At 36.1% G+C, this 18,819-nt stretch overlaps 1 long non-coding RNA gene across 1 annotated transcript; it reads left to right on the forward strand.

Moving 5' to 3' along the window:
- The first annotated feature begins 15,533 nt into the window (after positions 1-15,533).
- Positions 15,534-17,334, forward strand: LOC108175326 (uncharacterized). The gene is made up of 4 exons (XR_011575678.1): positions 15,534-15,681; positions 15,967-16,040; positions 16,455-16,545; positions 17,117-17,334. It is a non-coding gene; the product is annotated as an uncharacterized lncRNA (long non-coding RNA).
- The last annotated feature ends 1,485 nt before the right edge of the window (positions 17,335-18,819 follow it).

An 18,819-nucleotide genomic window follows, 5' to 3' on the forward strand; every position in this document is an offset into this window, starting at 1 on the left:
TGTCAAATTTGACGAGGGTTTAAAGTAACATTATGGTCTTTTTAACTGCGGCTAGCTTAAGGTATTTCCTAAGAATATTGTACTTGTAGGCTTGTAGCTAGGGGTTAGTAAGATAATATGATGAATGATATACAGTAGCAACATAATAAAGTGGTCCTAGCTTTTCTTTGTTTTCTTCTTTTATTAGTTGTTTGTTGAGCTTAACTGTTTTCTTTAAACTGAAAGAGACATATACTGATTAGTATATGTGGTCGTCTTTGATTTATTTGCATTGATATACACTTGCATTAGAAAACTTGGATCATATTGTGCAACTTTCCCAGCCCTAAATATTCTTGGATCATTGATTCATTGTCCTACCACTATGGGGATAATGCATGTTCTAATATATATATATCCTTTTAAAACGGGAAAAACAGAATGGCCTGTACTCTTACTTGGAAAGAGAAACAAATGCCTAGTAATCACGTAAAGTGCAATTTATGGTCCGAGTCTTTCTTTTAGCATCGGTGTCCGAATTTTATTATGTACTTAAATGATGGCTTTTCAAGTATTAAGATTTGGCTTAAATGTAAAAATGGTTCATGTGTTCTACTATATCGGTCAATTTAGTCCATGTGTTTTTAATTTGGTCAAGTTGGTCCTTGTGTTTATATCTGCTAGCCAATTCAAGACAATCTGTTAAAAGACAATAAAAATTGACATGCCCTAAATCGCATATTACTCAAGTGAATTGAACAAAGTGCCAATTTCTAAAGATAGGCATTGTATCTGTTTAGTGGGCGTACATAAAATGATGTTCTTGTCCTCTCATGTGCCTGACATATGTCAATTTTGACGGTTTTTTAATGAAGTCTTGAATTGGCTAATGGATGTAAACACAGGGATCAATTTGGCCAAATTGAAAACACAGAGACTAAATTGGTTAATAGTGTAAAACACAAGGACTATTTTGACATTTAAGCCTTAAGATTTAGAATAAATTAGTGACAAACGCGCTATGAAAATATAATAGATATATAGATAGAGAGGTATTAAAAATTGAACTGCATGAGCATTACAAAACAAATAAATAAAAGGTTTTCAAATGATTAATTTCAAGTAGCTAGCCATTTATAATTTCTTTTAAGTTTTTTTTTTTTTTAAAAGGAGAACAATTGGTGGCAAACCACGGTTATCCACCCATTTTAGGGGCCGGAAAGACTAACAGAGGCATTTCAGCCTTCCCCTGACCACAAGTCTGACTTCCACACTAGCAATGAGTTTTGAACCAAGGCCAAATACTTTGATACTTGGTAATTAACTCGGTAATTCCTCATCCAAACACGACATTATGGTTTAGAGTCACTGTTCGGCAATGATTTTATATTAATGGAGTGAGACTTTTGTACCTCTAATTTAGGAATCCTCTTTCTCCATCTGAATGTATCAACACAACGACGCAACTAAGACCATTTTGGTCTCTTATCATTCATTCTTGGATTATAATACTCTCTGTTCACGTATGTTTCACACTCACATGGACTGTTTCATGTGTCCAACCGCTCAATCCATTCAACCGAGATTTATATGGCTTTTATCTAGAATATTGTCTTTAAATTTTAACCACCAACAAGATTAGCCAACAAACTCTCCATTGTCGTTAACTAGCCAAGCATTTCCGGTATAATAATGGAGTTTGCCTTTCAAATCTCATTAATAACTTGAGCCATATAGCATTATTGGTTCTTTACAACCAAAATGAGAATCTCCTTGTTTATTTAGCATGATCAAAGTACATACGAAGAAACTTCAAGGATGCACCGTTGTAGAGAAAAAAAAAAGACTTCAAATTATTAGGTTCTTTTACGTTTCTCTTTTTCTGACAGATGAAAACTTGAAAAGGAGAAACCAATTACGAAGTGTTGATGCTCAAAGATAAAAGATTAGAAGGAGTTCGAGTGCATTCAGGGTGCGTTTGGTACGCAGACGGGACGGGACGGGACGGAACGAATGTGTAATTTTTGAAAAAGACATGGGGTATATTTGTCTTAAAATGGTAAAACATTGTGTTCCACAGACGTGGAACAAACCCGTTCCAGGGGGGGAGGTGGAACGCAAAAACACCCAAAATCTGTCCCTTGGAACAGCCCGTTCCACCCATTTTTGGCGCACCAAACGCGGGACGGAACGCCTCGTCCCGTTCCGTCCCGTCCCGTCCCACGTACCAAACGCACCCTCAAGGTCCAATGCATTGCATGGCCATGAGGAAAAGTGGACCCAATCATATGAAGGCTTATTAATAAGTAAAAACTCGCACTCGGTCAAAATGAAAAGAGAAATTGGCTAAAATAATCATAAATCAATTCTTAATTGTTGAAGGGATTAAAAGTAAGACGACATAGCAAGGAAAAATTGACGATATAGCCAAAATATCAACTATATATTGGTCATTTCATCAATTGAAATTTGAATAGTAATCATGCAACTTGGTGTACAGTAGAGGGAGCGTAAATAAAACTTAGCCTAAGTCTTAAAGATAGACAATAATGTAAAAGTTTTACTCCTAATTAATGTGAGTGAGACCAAACTATATTCAATGTATATGTGTTTTGATATGTAAGTAATTGGACATAAATTAGTATTAGACTTTATGTATTTAATTACTCATTTTGAATTAAAGGGTGGTTAAAACCTCATAGCATATTGAAAGTGAATTAAAGTGGAGAGATTGCGTTACTAGAGACAAATCCTAGATAGGTGTATGTTCTAAGCCGAGAGAATCTTAGAGGATATCTAGAAGTATGTTGTAACCAAACTCGCTTACATTTGCCGATGGAGGCAAAATCCAATCGAACTAGCCTGTGATCTTCGATGAGGAGAGAATGAGTTTGATTGGGGGGTGTGGTTAAATCCAGAAAAGGCTGTCTATATATCTGCCGGAAGGAGAATCAAACAAAAGGTAGTCCTATGAAAGAATGGCGTGAACCATCCTTGAAGAATAGCCTATGGTGGGGCGTTGGGAGATGAGTTCTCTATGGATGTGTCTACATGTAGATGATGGCGTAAGGGCCTCTATTAGTTGTCATGAGAGTGTTGTGTAGTAAAAAATATAAAACTTAAAGAAAGAAGGATGTGATGTCTATAGGTAGACTACTGTATTTATAGGGATCTTGAGAGTTCTTGTAGGGAAAGTAATCTTCATCAATTTGGAAAACTATGTAGGAGGAAATCTAGGATAAAGTATCCAGTCTTTCTAGAATCATGATTATATTGTCTAATCCCTAAGATATCAAAATTTGACTTTAACTAGGGTTTCCTTTACTTGGGAGACAAGTAATATCTTTAATAGGCTTAAGTCTATCTTATCAGACTATGCTTCATGGGCCCTAAAAAATTATGGTCCCACATGGTGTTGCAGAATGTACTTGGCTTAGTACGCTAGTCCGGGATAGAAATAGTCGAAGTTCAAAGCCACCCTCAGATGATTTCCAAATTGCCCTTTCGACTATTCCTTCGAATGGCATAGAACTAGGTTTGAATTTTATAACCCACAACCTTTTTGGTTGTGTATTCTTTTTGGAGGCCAAATGATGTATTGAACTTTCCAGTCAGGACCCATGTGCCCGTGCCTATAGTTTGCCAACCATAATCGTGCTTGTTACGGTTCGAGCCTCTCAAGCTACTAAACGGGATGAGCTTAATAGAGACTCCTCTGACCACTTTGAATTTTTAGACTTGCATTTATGCGAAGTTTCAAAGTTTTTTCATAATTCTGGAATTTAGATATTCCATGTACCGCAATGGATGGTGGAAGAAAGAATAAATAATGGCATATGAGGATCTGAAAATATCATCCCCAGCTTTGGGTCTTCTATCTTGGATATACATTTAATCATGTATATAATCAAAACAATACTTATCTCTTGTAGTGATACCATGATTTGGATCAAGGTTGTTCACCTGTCGAATGGGCCTTCAAGTTGTTTTCCTCATTTGTCTTTGATTATGCCTTTGAGAATTCCAGAGAATATCTAGGGATAGATATTGTGTTTCTCAAAATTCTACAGAAAGCTAACTTCCATGTCTTCACGATGATATGTGGTACAAGACCCAGTTTTCTCCAAGTAGGTACAGGTTAATCTAAGAAGTTGGTAGTGCTACTGCAGAATGCTGCTTGAGTTGGCTTGTTGTTTATATGCTTTGCGTGCTAGATTTGAGACCATTCTTTCTTTTGGAAAATTTTGGAAAAAAATAAGAATGTTGTAGCTTGACTTTTTATCTTTCCAGGCATTTGTGGCATGTTGTGCAGAAAAATTGGGAAAGCTTTGAGATCTTCGTTCTCTCATAGTTGCGGAGTTCTGATAGGAATGCAGCTTTTACTGACTTCCGACATAAAACTGAAAATATTGGCTATGTTGAAAATTCTAAAACTTTGAAACAATGGTCTTGGGTGTCTTGGCTTTTGTCTCCAACTGGCTTTCGAAATTCATCCCAGAAGTCAACTTTTCGTTGAAAATCATTCGAGTGTGCATACTAGATTTTAGGTGCGATTATATTGCCCGTAGAGCTTTGTGCGAACACTTTTCCCTTATCAAATTGTTGATGGACTTGAACTGAGTTGCATGTAGACTTCAGTTGAGAGGCCTATGAGTCGAACCTGCAATAAGGTATTGGTTCGCACGAAACCAAACTTGCCTTCGCTTCCTGGCTTGGAAGCTCTTTTCTCTAAGTCCTTTTTGTAATTCTTTGTGTTGTAGCATAATCATTATGTTGCATTGTAGAACTATCATGATTCATATTTGAGTTCGAAACTCGAGACTTAGTTCCAGAGTTTAACTTTTATGATTTTCCAAGGGGTGACTTGCCCTAGTGTACTTTTCCTCGTCTTGAGACTCTATCATGCTTGTCAAAGAGGTTGTGTCGTTGTCGGAGTTAGTAGCTCCACTGAAATAGTGTAAGATTGAGTTAGTACTACGCCACATGATCTGAAAGAGAGAAGGGATGTTGAATAAGTACATATCCCTTTCGGAAAAACGATAACAAATAGTTAGGTCAATCTCTTTGTTTCAAGGTAAAATGATTTAAACTTTTCGAAGTAATAAGATATTAGAACAAAATAAATTAAGGTATTAGAAACCTTCCCTTTTTGTGTTCATTTGGGAAAATTTGGGCCTTGCACATCATATGGAGTTGGGGTTCGTGATTCTTCAATCCATCATGAAGTGATTGTGACTATCGTCATTATTTTTATTGTCGCTCATGTATAGAATTTTTACCATCAAATCGACCGCGATTTGGCCCGAAAAGATCTATTTATAAAGCTTAAGACATCCTCAAAAAATCCTCAGAAGGAATCTTCCTTGAAATATGCCAATCCTTAGAAGGAATCTTCCTTGAAATATGCCATCTTCACCTTTATAATACCCAAAACGCCCATAAAAGTCAATCTAGAAAAGCTGTGTGTTGTGCCTTCTTTTCTTCGCCCCGGTCAAACGACTTGGAATTAAATTTTGGAATTTTCATAAAATTATCTTGAAAGACTCACAAATCCACTCAAATTGAAATACTCTAAAGTTCCTTTGTTTGATCACATTTTACCCAAAGTAGATTCGTGTGTCGATAGAGTGGATGGGGAAATATGTGTTTACTCTTAATGAAAGCACCAGTTATTGGAACCAAATTTGCGCACATCCTCGGATGGGGGCAAAATCTATCCAGACTAGTCCATGATCTATGATGAGGGGATAATGGGTTTGAGGTGTGAATCATCCTTGAAGAATATCCTATGGTGAGGCATTGAGAGATAAGTTCTCCATGGACATGTCTACGTATAGGCGGTAGCATAAAGGCCTCTATTATTCACCATGAGAGTATGTGTGCATTAAAGAATATAAGACTTAGAAAGAGAAAGATGTGATGTCTATAGGTCAGAGAGAGAGAGAGAAAGAAAGATAGATGTGAATGTAGGTGGATTTCTATGGCAGTCTCGTAGAGAATAAAGTGGTCGTCCTAGAGAGAGATAGATCTGGAAAAGAGAGATCTTGTAAGGATCTTGAGAGTATTTATAGGGATCTTGAAAGTTCTTGTAGGGAAAGTAATATTCATCGATTCGGGAAACTATCTAGGTGGAAATCTAGGATAAAATACCCAATCTTCCTAGAATCATGATTATATTGTCTAATCCCTAAGATTTCCTAATTGCCTTTAACTAGGGTTTCCTTTACTTGGGAGACAAATAATACATTTAATAGGCTTAAGCCTATCCTACCGGACTATGCTTTATTGGCTTTGGGCATTCCAATCATTCTATTCACGTGTCATTGGTCCAAAAAATCATGGTCTCAGAAAGTAGATATTGCACCCTCTTAGGAGTTATATTTACTTATGGCACACGCTAATTCCTAGATTGTAGAAACTCCAAGGCTTATCAAGATCTGGCTGATTCCATACTGGATCAAATCTCTCGTCTTGCAAGACAACCATGGTCATTCTAGTGAAGTCTCTCAGACTTTGCCCATTGCTTTAGAACAGAATGATGGTGGCACTGCTACTCTATTTGATCCAGCTTCCCTCAGAGTTGGTGAGTCCAATTAAATAACGACACGAAAGTGAAGTTATTGCTTAGTTTCTACCTAGTGAAGTGGTTTAATACTTTAACACTTAATTATTCAAAATCATCATTAGGCCATATGATTTAAAGTCATTATTACTTGATACTGATGGACTATTTTCCCTTAACAATTATCTTGTTCCAAAGGTTCTCTGACAGTCAAGTTAGTAAGCACCTATAAGATTTAAGTAGTGGTCAAGAGAATTAAAGTATGATGATTGCTTTACTAGAGATGAACCCTAGAAAAATGTATTTATACCAGTCGGGAGAAAGACCTTTTTAAGGGAGAACCCTAAAGGATGTTTAGGAGTAGATATTTCATCCTCTTAGGACAATGATTACGTGCGGCGCATGTCAATTACTAGATTGTAGAAACTCCATATATAGGGAAGCTGGCTAATTTCGTGTTGGATTAGGTTCCCATATCTTGTGGAACAAGCATGGTCAATCTTAGTGAAGTCACTCAGACTTCGCCCACTTCTCCACAGGATGATGTTGACATCACTACTCTATTAATCTAACTCGGTTCAGAGCGGTTAAGTCTATAATTGAACTTTTGAGGTAACTATACTCCGATCTACCTTACTCCGGCCCTAGAAAACCATGGTCCCACAATTTCCCCTCACTATGTATTTGAAATGAGCTTGTTCCTCTTGAGGATGGATAGTTATCTAAAGACCATGCCTTTCGGAGTAAGTTTGGAATACGTGCTGCTTATTTTTCTATCTCCATATGGTGATCCAGTTTTGTAGAGTAGATGAGTCGTTGCCGATTTAGGCATGCTATCTTGAGTATCATGCCATAAAAGTCGTAATGATAAAGTTTGCCTTTGTTGTGTGTGCACGTAAATGAGAAACTTCTGCCAATATTATCAACTGATTCTAACTATTGGATTTGCTAATCCTAAGAGAGGTCGGTATGCATTCAATAGATGGATGACTCTGCAACATATCACCTACATAACCACAAACGTTTCCCTTCATCTTCTAAAAAAATCCCCAAATCGCTCAAAGAAAAAAGGCTTTAACTTATTCACTTGTACATTAAAAAACTTTCCAATCCCTTTAGTTTTCTTTCATGGCCACATCTTCTAGAAGAAATTCAAAATCATCCAACAATTCTTCATATAACCTCCTATTAACGAAGGTATGCAGCCAAGAAAAAAGGCCATACCTTCGTTCAGAGCCATCAAGAACTTTTAAACCAATTTAGGGTTCAGTGGGAACTTAGGACATACATGTTGAACCGCTTGCTTCATCTGATCATTGACGTCCTTGCACTAAAATCCATCCATGGTACTTAGATTAGGCCTGAGATTCCCTCTATCCGATCTTCTAAAATGTATTCGGGTAAGCTACAACTTGGCCCCAGCCGCCTTCAGGCTCGTTACATTCTTTGAACTACTCAATCATTTGTACAGGGCTAATATTGGACTTCAAGTATTCAGGATGTTGTATAATGTGCGAAAAAGCATTGATGGCCATTACTATGTCATGCCAAGACCTAACTTTATATGAGCGTTGTATATCTTGGATATTCCTTGGCAAGATAATGATTGATTTAAGGATATCATGGTAGTCGATGGCGATTAGGAGGGTGATATCTCATGGGTTAGAATCCTAAAGAGGATGAATAATTTCACTATCGAGAAGAAAGAGACGTTATGCTGCTCCGACAAACATAAACCCAAAAACACTTGCACGATAACCTCTCATAAGAGAGTCTTAACCTCATTTCTTCCAATCTCATGAATTGATACAACAGTAACAACATGAATCCAAGCTCAAATCTCTATCTTTGCAATAGGAAGTAGCTTCGCTGCTGCTCTAAAATGAAGTTCAAGTCCCTGAATCTCATTTTATCCCAATTCTGATACCTTCGATAACAAGCCTACTCGAACCTGTTGAGGCACCTTCATGAGCTAACACCCTTTTGTTGACAACTTCAACTAGAATTGAAATAGGAATGCAACTTTCGCTTGTGATTAGACCTTCAATAAATCATATTGTTGTTCCAGTGGATGCTAGTGGGCTTAGAAACACGAATTTTGCCTGAGCTTTACTTGGCGCCGCAATTGCCCTAGCAGACTACAAGGAAGTTCATAAGCCATTTGAGGATGCCATGATGCAATATCTTTGCCCTTACATTAAACTAGATTAGTTTAATATGTGAAATGTTCAGAAGGTATCATGTTATGATTTTCTATAGGGCACATTTTACAAAATACACTCCCAAGCAAAATTGAGTTGCTGAGATAAAGAATAGGATTGTTGTGGAAATGGCAAAGGCAATTTTTCCTAAAGAAGGCATGCTATATCAGTTTTGGGCTAAAGCTGCAAAAACAATAGTCTACCTACAAAATAGAAGTCCCATTAAAACATTAGATAAAATGACTCAATTTGAGGCTTACAGTGGCAGAAAACCATGGATAGCTCAACTTAAAGTCTTTGGTTCTTTGTGCTATGTACACATTCCCTCAAACTTAAGACACAAGCTGGAGAGTAACAACTACAAGTGCATATTTATGGAATAAGGCACAAGTGAGAAAGGGTACGTGTTATTTAGTCTTGTTACTAAGAAGATTGTACTACCTAAAAATTTAGTATTTGATGAAAATGGTAGCTGGGATTGGAAAGCTAACACTGAGAGGTATCAGTGTGCCACTTTCTACTGAGAATGAAGAAAGTGGAAGAATACACATTGAAGAAGAACATGAAGTGATAGACATTCTTGTCACAGCCCCACTCAATTCTAGGGTTAAATGACTCAAGATGGTGGTGATTCTACCTCATAAGGAGAATTGGAATTATCATAAAGTTAAAAGACTTTACACCATCGAAATAGTGGCTTAATGCAATATATACATTCTGGAGCTTGACAACTATGAAGAGACTGATCAATATGACTCATGGAAGAAAGCTATGCAGGCTAAGATCGACGTGATTGAAAAGAATCACATGGGACTTAGTAAAGTGACCATCCAGCAAACCTGTCATTGGTGTAAAATGAATCTACAAAATGAAACTAAATGTAGATGGCACAATGCAAAGAATAAAGCTAGATTGGTGGCAAATGGCTATTTTCAAAAACCTAAAGTTGACTTCAATCAAACATTTGCCCCAGTTGCAAGGCTTGACACAATAAGAACATTGATAGCTTTGGCAGCTCAGAAGAGTTGGAGCCTATATCAAATGGATGTGAAATCTTTTTTTTTATAAATGGAGTACCCAAAGAGGAAGTCTATGTAGATTAAGCTCAAGGGTTTGTAGTTTAGAATGAAGAAGACAAAGTGTATAAGCTCAACAAGGCTTTTTAAGGCCTAAAGCAAGCCCTTAAAGCTTGGTATGATCAAATAGACTCCTATTTCACCATGCCTGGATTCAGTGGCCGAGCTAGAAACCTAGCTTAGGAGGGGCCTTAAAGACATTTAAAAGAAATAAGATAAAATATAGCAATATAATTACTAGGAGAAAATTTAAGGGTTTTTTAGGCAATTATTAGTAGCACTCCAAACTTTTTATATTTAGAAAGAAAAAAACACTTATAAGTGCAAATGAGATTTTTTGGAGTGCTAATAATAGTTCAATTTTTTTATTGGCATGGAAAATTTACCAAACAAGAAGAGTAACAAGGCATTAAAATTTTTATGGAAAATTTAGTATTGAAATAATTATATCATAACAAAACACTGTGAAATGACAGACCTTGGTTTATACTGAGAGTTGTCTATCAATGGTTGAAGAATTCAAGAGTGACATGATGAAACACTGTGAAATTACAAACCTTGGGCTACCACATCATATGTTAGGAATGGGAGTAGTTCAAACTGACAAATGCATTTTCGTTCATCAAAATAAATATCCATTGAAGCTACTTGAGAAATTTGGTTTGAACTATTGTAAGTAAGTTGGGGCTTGACTCCACTCGCTGTGAATCATAGGTTATGCAAAGTTGATGGTAGTAAGGCTGTAAATGAAGCTGAGTATAGGAAGATTGTGGGAAGGTTGCTCTATTTGGATGCAACAAGGCCTGACATATGTTTTCTACACGTCTACTCTCTAGGTTTATGGATAATTTGACTAAGAAACACATGGGAACTGCAAAAAAGGTCTTGAGGTACATCCAAGGAAATTTAGATCATGGAATTGAATATGTCAAGGGAAAATCAGCCTTACTCATAAGCTATAGTGATAGTGATTAGGCTAGAAGTGAAGATGATATAAAGAGTACTTATGGATATACATTCAACCTTAGCCCATATGTGTTTTCTTCGGCATCAATCAAGCAAAACATATGCATTCTCCATCAATGAAGCAAAATATGTTAGTACAGCAGAGGCAACTTCTCAAGCCAAATGGTTGAGATTTGTGCTAGAGGATTTGGGAGGAGTAAATTAAGTCAATTCAGTTACTCTATGACAATACTTTAGCAACAGCAAGGGCTAAGAACCCTGTTTTCCACCAGAAAATAAGGCATATAAACAGGATGTTCAACATCATCCAAGAAGCAATTCAACAAAATGAGAATGAGATTGTCTAGTAGAAGAGCAAATGGTAGATATCCTTACTAAAGCTCTACCAAAGGACAAGCTCTCATATTTCAAGGAGATACTAGGGGTGAAATCAGCAACAAACTTATAAGGGAGTGTTTGATTGTAAGCATTTCAGCTGAGATTGATGAAGAACACTTTGAATTTCTACAAGTTTTTCGATTTGTTCTTGTTTGTAAATGAACGGCTGAGATAAAAAGTCTTTACACACTCTTCCTTAGCGGTTTGTTTGACCGCAAGGCAATACCAACTGATGATGACATGGTTGATTTTTACAAATTCCAAAATCTTCGTGTATTGGGTTTGGATGACTGCGAGCTAACTGGTCAGATACCTAGTTGGTTGTCAAACCAAAGGACTCTAGAGATATTGTAGCTGAATGGTAATCAAATCACAGCGTCAATTCCAAGTTGGTTGGGGACTCTTCCGAAGCTCTTTTATGTGGAATTGTCAGCCAACCAAATTTCAAGTGATTTTTCCAAAACAACTTTGTAGATTACCAATGTTAATGGTGAATGCATCTCCAGTAGACAGTTATGAATTTGAATTTCCCATCTTGGGCGGCACAATCGAAAATTCAACATATATGGCACGCATACCATCTAACTTTCCATTGAGTAACATTCGTGGTAGTATACTTGCTGAGATCGGCCAATTGCAACTTTTTCGTGTGTTGTATCTTAACTGCAAAACTTCTCTGAAGAAATTCTATTTCAAATATCTAACTTAAAGTATTTAGATATTTTGAACCTCTCCATGAATTGTTTGTCTAGAAAAATTCCCTCATCAATGATGAACCTTAATTTCTTGAGCGTTTTTAATGTCTTGTACAATAATCTTGAAGGGAAAAATACCAATAGGCATGTAGCTCTAGAGCTTCAATGCTTCTGCACACTACTAGAAATTATAATTTTGCCGACAAATTATAAGCCGACAAAGCAAAATTTTGTCGGCACAAGAGTCCTTTCTCGACGAAAATTTTAATTTGTCGGCTGAATACTTACACTAGAACCAATTTACAATGCCAATCTTAGCCAAGAAAATTGAAACGTTAACCGACGATCATTTTGTAGGCGTAAATTCGATGCCCTGACAAATTTTGTTTTGACGGGTAAACTTTGGCGGGAACTTTTCCCGCTATATTGAAATATTAGCCGATGATGTGAGGCAACAAAGTATTTCATCGGCAAATTGATTAGAGAGGCAATAAAGTATGTCATTGGCAAGGTATTAATAACTCTACGTGAGAGGTGTTCACCAGTGCACCTATCCATTTTTTTCCCGGGAACGCAATCCAAGCTCTTGGCAACTATTTATGCTATCATTCTCTCTTGTTTCTCTATATGAACGGGAGCATAGATAAAGAGATATCTAGCATTTCATATTTCTAGATTGTAGTTTTATGCCATCAATAATCTATATTGACAATTTGATTTCATAATATGTGAGTGTTTGAAAAAGTTCTTCCTATCAATTCTAACTCCAAACTACTTTCTAGCAACAGATAACTTGGTTTAGGTTATGATCAATTATTAGTCAATTACAATTGTAAATTTGAATACAGTTGTATGTAATCATCCATTCTAATTCGACAAGCATGCCAAGTTTTCTAAAAACATAACATATAATTATAAGAACAAACTTATAAATTTCCCATGGCAATCCAAACCTATTTTGTCGGTTCACATCTGCCAATTGCATGATCTCCCTCCCATATTCTGTCTAATCCTATTTTGCCGCCTCATGATCTCCCTCCCATAATATTTCTATTATTCCAATTGTCGGTTCACATCCCTCAATTGTCGGTTCACATCCCCCAATTGCCTGATCTCCCTCCCATTGCATGCTATTCCTATTTTGTCGCCTCATGATCTCCCTCCCAATTGCATGCTAATCCCAATTGCTCATGACTTCCCCCCCCCCACATTCTTCGCTCACGCCATCCGATTTCAGTTTGATAAGAATTCTTATTTATCTTCTAACAATTTGGCAGGGTCTTTCCCGCTCAGAAACAATTTTGAGGATTTCTATCCCTAGGTTTACGATTCTTGCACTCTTAACTGATTCTCATCCACGCCTCTATCATCTCTCTCCCTTCTCTAACTCTCACGATCGTCTCCATACTTTTGCAGAAGCTGCACCACAAGCAACCAGGTTTATTCTTACCAATGAATTCTAATGCACTGCATATATGTATTTACATTTAACTTAAACTTGGTTTTTTTTTTTTTGTAGATGCCAATGATTAGCCAAAAAAGGAAACGACCTTTTGTGTCAACAAGAATCCCGCCTCTGCCATCCCAGTCACGGTCTACATCTGCTATCGGAGCTCCTCCTACTTTTCGTCAAGAGAGGAATAGGCCTGATTTTTTGAGGCAGACTTATCTTTCTCGCACACAATCTCATTCTATGGGTGGTGCGACCAGGAGTGATACTCCTCAACTAGAGCCAAGAAACATTGATCCTCCACGACCTTGGCGGGAAAACACCATACCTTCTTTGCCCTGTACTCGTTCCCAAACCATGAGTGGTCCGAACGGGACCTTTCTTCATCACACTCAATCCCAAGGTGCAGCAGGATCCCAACTTGATGATACTCATAATGATTTACCTACTGAAGCACCTGCCAGAAAGAGGACTGCAGTTCGTCGTCGACACGGGAGTAAGAAATTTAATAAAATTAATGTTATATACCATGAATTTAAAAAGACCGGAAATATTGTCGCGGAAGATGTAAACATGAATTTTTGGTTAATTTTTTGGCGAAAGATATAAACATACCTTGTTACACTTTAATAAAAAATGAAAACTAACGAAAAATCCTTTAAAATATTTGAACGTTTTATCATGAATCTGTTACTTGGTACCAACACCCACTACTACAATATACCTTATCAGTGGCGAAGCAAAAACCGACAAGAAACCCAATTTCTGTCGGAAATTTAGCAAAAATCCGACATAAAACAATGTAATGTCGGATTGGAATAGCGACACTAATGCTGGCGTCACAAAAGGGCTTCAGTTTAAAATATTTACAATGAATGAGCTCGATCTTCAATTTAAAATATTTACACTAGTGGATACCACAAATTCTTATGTTATACTTAATGAAAATATAAATAAACTCTTAGTGTTAGTGAATCTATCATTTTCATGGGATACGCATTCTACAAAACTAATTTCAATGATCCAACCGTCAAACTTGTTTATATATGATTCGAGATCGCATACGCCAAAAATTGCAAAAAAAAAACATTCAGAGATCATGTAAGGAGACAAAACTTTTTGACGGCTATAAACGAAAAATCACGATTTAACGGTTATTTTAACTCCGATTTTGATGCTTTTTTACAGCTACACTCCTTGATCCTATATGAATACAATGAATGAGCTCGATCTTCAATTTAAAATATTTACACTTGTGGATACCACAAATTCTTATGTTATACTTAATGAAAGTATAAATAAACTCTAAGTGTTAGTGAATCTATCATTTTCATGAGATACGCATTCTACGAAACTAATTTCAACGATCCAACCGTCAAACTTGCTTATATATGTTTCGAGATCGCATACGCGAAAAATTGCAAAAAACAAACATTCAGAGATCATGTAAGGAGACAAAACTTTTTGACGGCTATAAACGAAAAATCACGATTTAACGGTTATTTTAACTCCGATTTTGATGATTTTTTACAGTTACACTTCTTGATCCTATATGAATACAATGAATGAGCTCGATCTTCAATTTAAAATATTTACACTTGTGGATACCACAAATTCTTATGTTATACTTAATGAAAGTATAAATAAACTCTAAGTGTTAGTGAATCTGTCATTTTCATGGGATACGCATTATACAAAACTAATTTCAACAATCCAACCGTCAAACTTGTTTATATATGTTTCGAGATCGCATACGCCAAAAATTGCAAAATACAAACATTCAGAGATCATGTAAGGAGACAAAACTTTTTTACGGTTATAAACGAAAAATCACGATTTAACGGTTATTTTAACTCTGATTTTGATGATTTTTTACAGCTACACTCCTTGATCCTATATGAATATAATGAATGAGCTCGATCTTCAATTTAAAATATTTACACTTGTGGATACCACAAATTCTTATATTATACTTAATGAAAGAATAAATAAACTCTAAAGGTGCGTTTGTTATACATAAGAAAAAAAAATTGAATCAGAACCCTCTATTAAAATTAGAAATCAGTATAAGACAAAATTTAAATGCACGAATTGTTGGCCAGTGCTATTTGAATGTACCATGCATGTCACTCACAATTCTAAACTTAAGAAAACGCTATTTAACAAATTAAAAGGAGAGCCGTGCGGGATAAAAGGGCAGTATCAACATAGACGCGGGGAGTTAGAAAAAAAATTAAGAATTAGTCTCTCCGTCCCATTCCTTCTCCCTATCCTTTTCCCTCTCCACCTCCATCTCCGTCGCTGCAATTAGACAGACCGACAGCCTTATTCCGGTGGAAATCGAAACCATCGTCAAAGTCAAATCCTAAAAAAGGTTTTTCCCTCCTAATTGTCATCTTCAATTTACGTTTCTGATGGATAAACCCATCAGTTTTTTGCGTAATTCTCTTAGGGTTTTAATTTTTTTTTTTCGATTCTTTCGAGTATATTGTGGGTTCTTCCCCTTCTAATTCTCATCTGCAATTGTTTTACCTTCTGCGGGGTGGGGGATGTGGCTGGGTACTATATATGGATTGGTGGAATCAGGGTTTAATTCTTTTCAATTTTTTTACTGGAATATATATATCTCTCTCTAAATTTGTTCAATTTTCCTATACAGAGGGCGGTTACAAGGCTGGGCTTATATACTGAAGAATCTGATTATATTCTAGGCTAGCTGCTTTCTTTGGTAAGGTATGTTGTTACACCGTCACCCTCAGCCTATCTTATTCATTGTTTGATTGCTGGTCCTAATGAATGTTGCATGTAAAATTAAATTTGTAAACATGTAAACAGGGAGTAGATACTTTATATGCCATGGACAGGGAATGGATACGAAATCCGAATCGAGTGAGTAGGGAATATTTAAATGGGATTTCAGAATTTTTGAAAAGTGCAAGCAAACATGTCAACGCTGAGGGTTATACTAAGTGCCCATGCCAGAATTGTAACAACTGTAGATTGAAGTCATTGAGAGAAATTCAGCAAGATTTGGGGATATTGTTGAAAACAATGTCCTTTGACTTTAATTCCAGATTTCCACTGTAATTTTTCGATATTGTGGTCTAGGTTTGACATATTTGTTTTTCCTTTCTATAACACTTGCAGGTTGTCTATGGCTCAGTGGAATTCTGGGCTAGATAGCTTACAACTGGTATCAGCACGGCATGGAGACCAATGTGAGGATCATTCACACCAGGTAATTTTGATATTTGAGGATTAACTTGATTAGTAGATGTCTATATCTTCTTGTTTACACTGATAAAGATTATAAACAATGATGAATTAGGATGCTTTAGTATAGTTTATTTATGTTTCCAGGTGCATATGCTTATGTTCTAGAGTTATAACCTACTTAGCTAGGTGATTGGTATTGTTATGTTTATATAACTTATAGACCTTTCAAGGATTTATATGATCTACTTATCATGCTGCCTTGTTTACAGAGTGTGATAATCATGTTGCCTTGCTGTTTATAATGTTTATCTTGTTGTTTACAATGATGAATGACATATAAGTAATTGATGCTAACTTGATTATTACCTGGTATCTATTAAACATGTAATTTTGCTAGGTTGTGATGCTGCATGGCGTTGGTAAGTTAACTTGATTAGTAGATATCTTTATCTTGTTGTTTACACATTTATGGTTTCATAAGTTATTTGTTTAGAAATACCACTCTAGTGTGGCCTTGCGTTCCTTAATGTCAATGATATTTAGCACCCTTAACGTTTGCTAATCAAGTTTTTTAATTTGTTTTTCTTCTACAGTTGTTTGATACTGGAATGTTTCATGATGATCCTTATCGTTTCCCGATTTCATGATGCTGCATATCAACTTGATGAGGACTATAGTGAGAATGGTGATACTTAAGGATATTTTATCTATATTATAGTAATCTCGAAATGAAAACATAGATATTTTTGTATTTTGTAACTACACCGAATTGTGAACCTTACATTAGTTTATATTACATGAATTTTGTGTTGTTCCTACATTAATTCTTCATTCACGCCCCTTCTCGATCTCTTAAGCTTGCTTGTTTGTGATGGTTAAAAATATTATTAAAAATTAGAAAATATTGGACTTGACATGTTTTGTCGGCACAAAATTAATTAGCCAACAAATGTTTTTGTTCACAAAAGATTCAACCAACTAATTATTTTGTCTACACAAGTAATTTGAGCCGACAAACCAATTTGTTGTCATAGGACTACATAGCCGAAAAACCATTTTGTCACGACAAGATTACTTAGCCGCCAAAATGTTTTGTCGCGACAAGATTACTCAGCCGACAAAATATTTTGTCGCGACAAGATCACTAAGCCAACAAATAACTTCATCACGAAAAAACAACCTATGCTGACAAAATATTTTGTCGCAATGTTGTTTTGGTGACGGGCACAGTTTGACGGCTGAGATTTGTCGCCTTAAAAATGAGCCGACGAAATATCAAGATTTGTCGAGAAAGATCTTGCCCGACATGCTTTTAGCGACAAAATTGCCGACAAAATTTTTCGTTGGGAAAGGCTCTTTGCCGACGAATTTTGACTTTTGCCGACAAACTATTTTTGTCGGCAAAGTGGAAATTTCTAGTAGTGGCATTTGATGAGAACCCTAAACTTTGTGGCTCTCCACTTCTACATGAGTGTAGAGAAATTGATGTAGATAATGAGAACAATGTTGACTAAGATGCGGCCAATGAATGCTATGAGTTTCCCTGGTTTTATGTTTGTGCAGCCCTAGGTTTCATTGTCAGATTTTGGGGAGTTGGTGATTCTTTAATTCTTAAGAAGACATGGAGGTACACATAATTTCGGTTCCTGGATAATAGACAAGGTTCGCTCTATGTGAAGGTAGTAGTGTGCATGACCAAGATGAAGAGAAAGATTAAGGACTAGATTGTACTTGTCATTGTATATTTTTAATTTCAATAAACAATGTGATGCAGTTTTTGTTTGAAAACATTAAATGGTTCAATAGCACAATAGTAGTTTACTGATTCTAAAATAAAAGAGGTTGAAAATAAGAACGTGCTCCAACAAACTAACATAAAAATAAAAATAAAAATAAAAATAAAAATAAAAAAATAAAAAAATATAGAAAAGAAAAAGAAAAGAAGGAACTATGGACTTCTTTCAATAAGCAGCACATTAAAAAGAGGTTCCTCTTCAATCCACGCCACAAAAATAAACACACTGATGTCCATAGTTCTAATAGAAGAAATGTGGCCGCAAATAATATCAAAGAAGTTGGTGTTCCTTTCATGTCAAACTCCTAAACGTTTACTTAGTCAGTGAAGGGTTCTGAAATCTCTCTTTGACGTATCGAAGGGTTCTGAAATCTCTCTTTGACGTATTGGTGGGTTCTGAAATTTCTCATGGTGTATTGAAGGGTTTGGAAATTTCTCTTTGACGTGTTCAAGGGTTTGGAAAAATGTACATTAAGGGCGGTCGTGGAACTTGTTGAAGGG

Source organism: Malus domestica, chromosome 14 (assembly GCF_042453785.1).
Source record: "Malus domestica chromosome 14, GDT2T_hap1".
Lineage (NCBI taxonomy): Eukaryota > Viridiplantae > Streptophyta > Magnoliopsida > Rosales > Rosaceae > Malus > Malus domestica.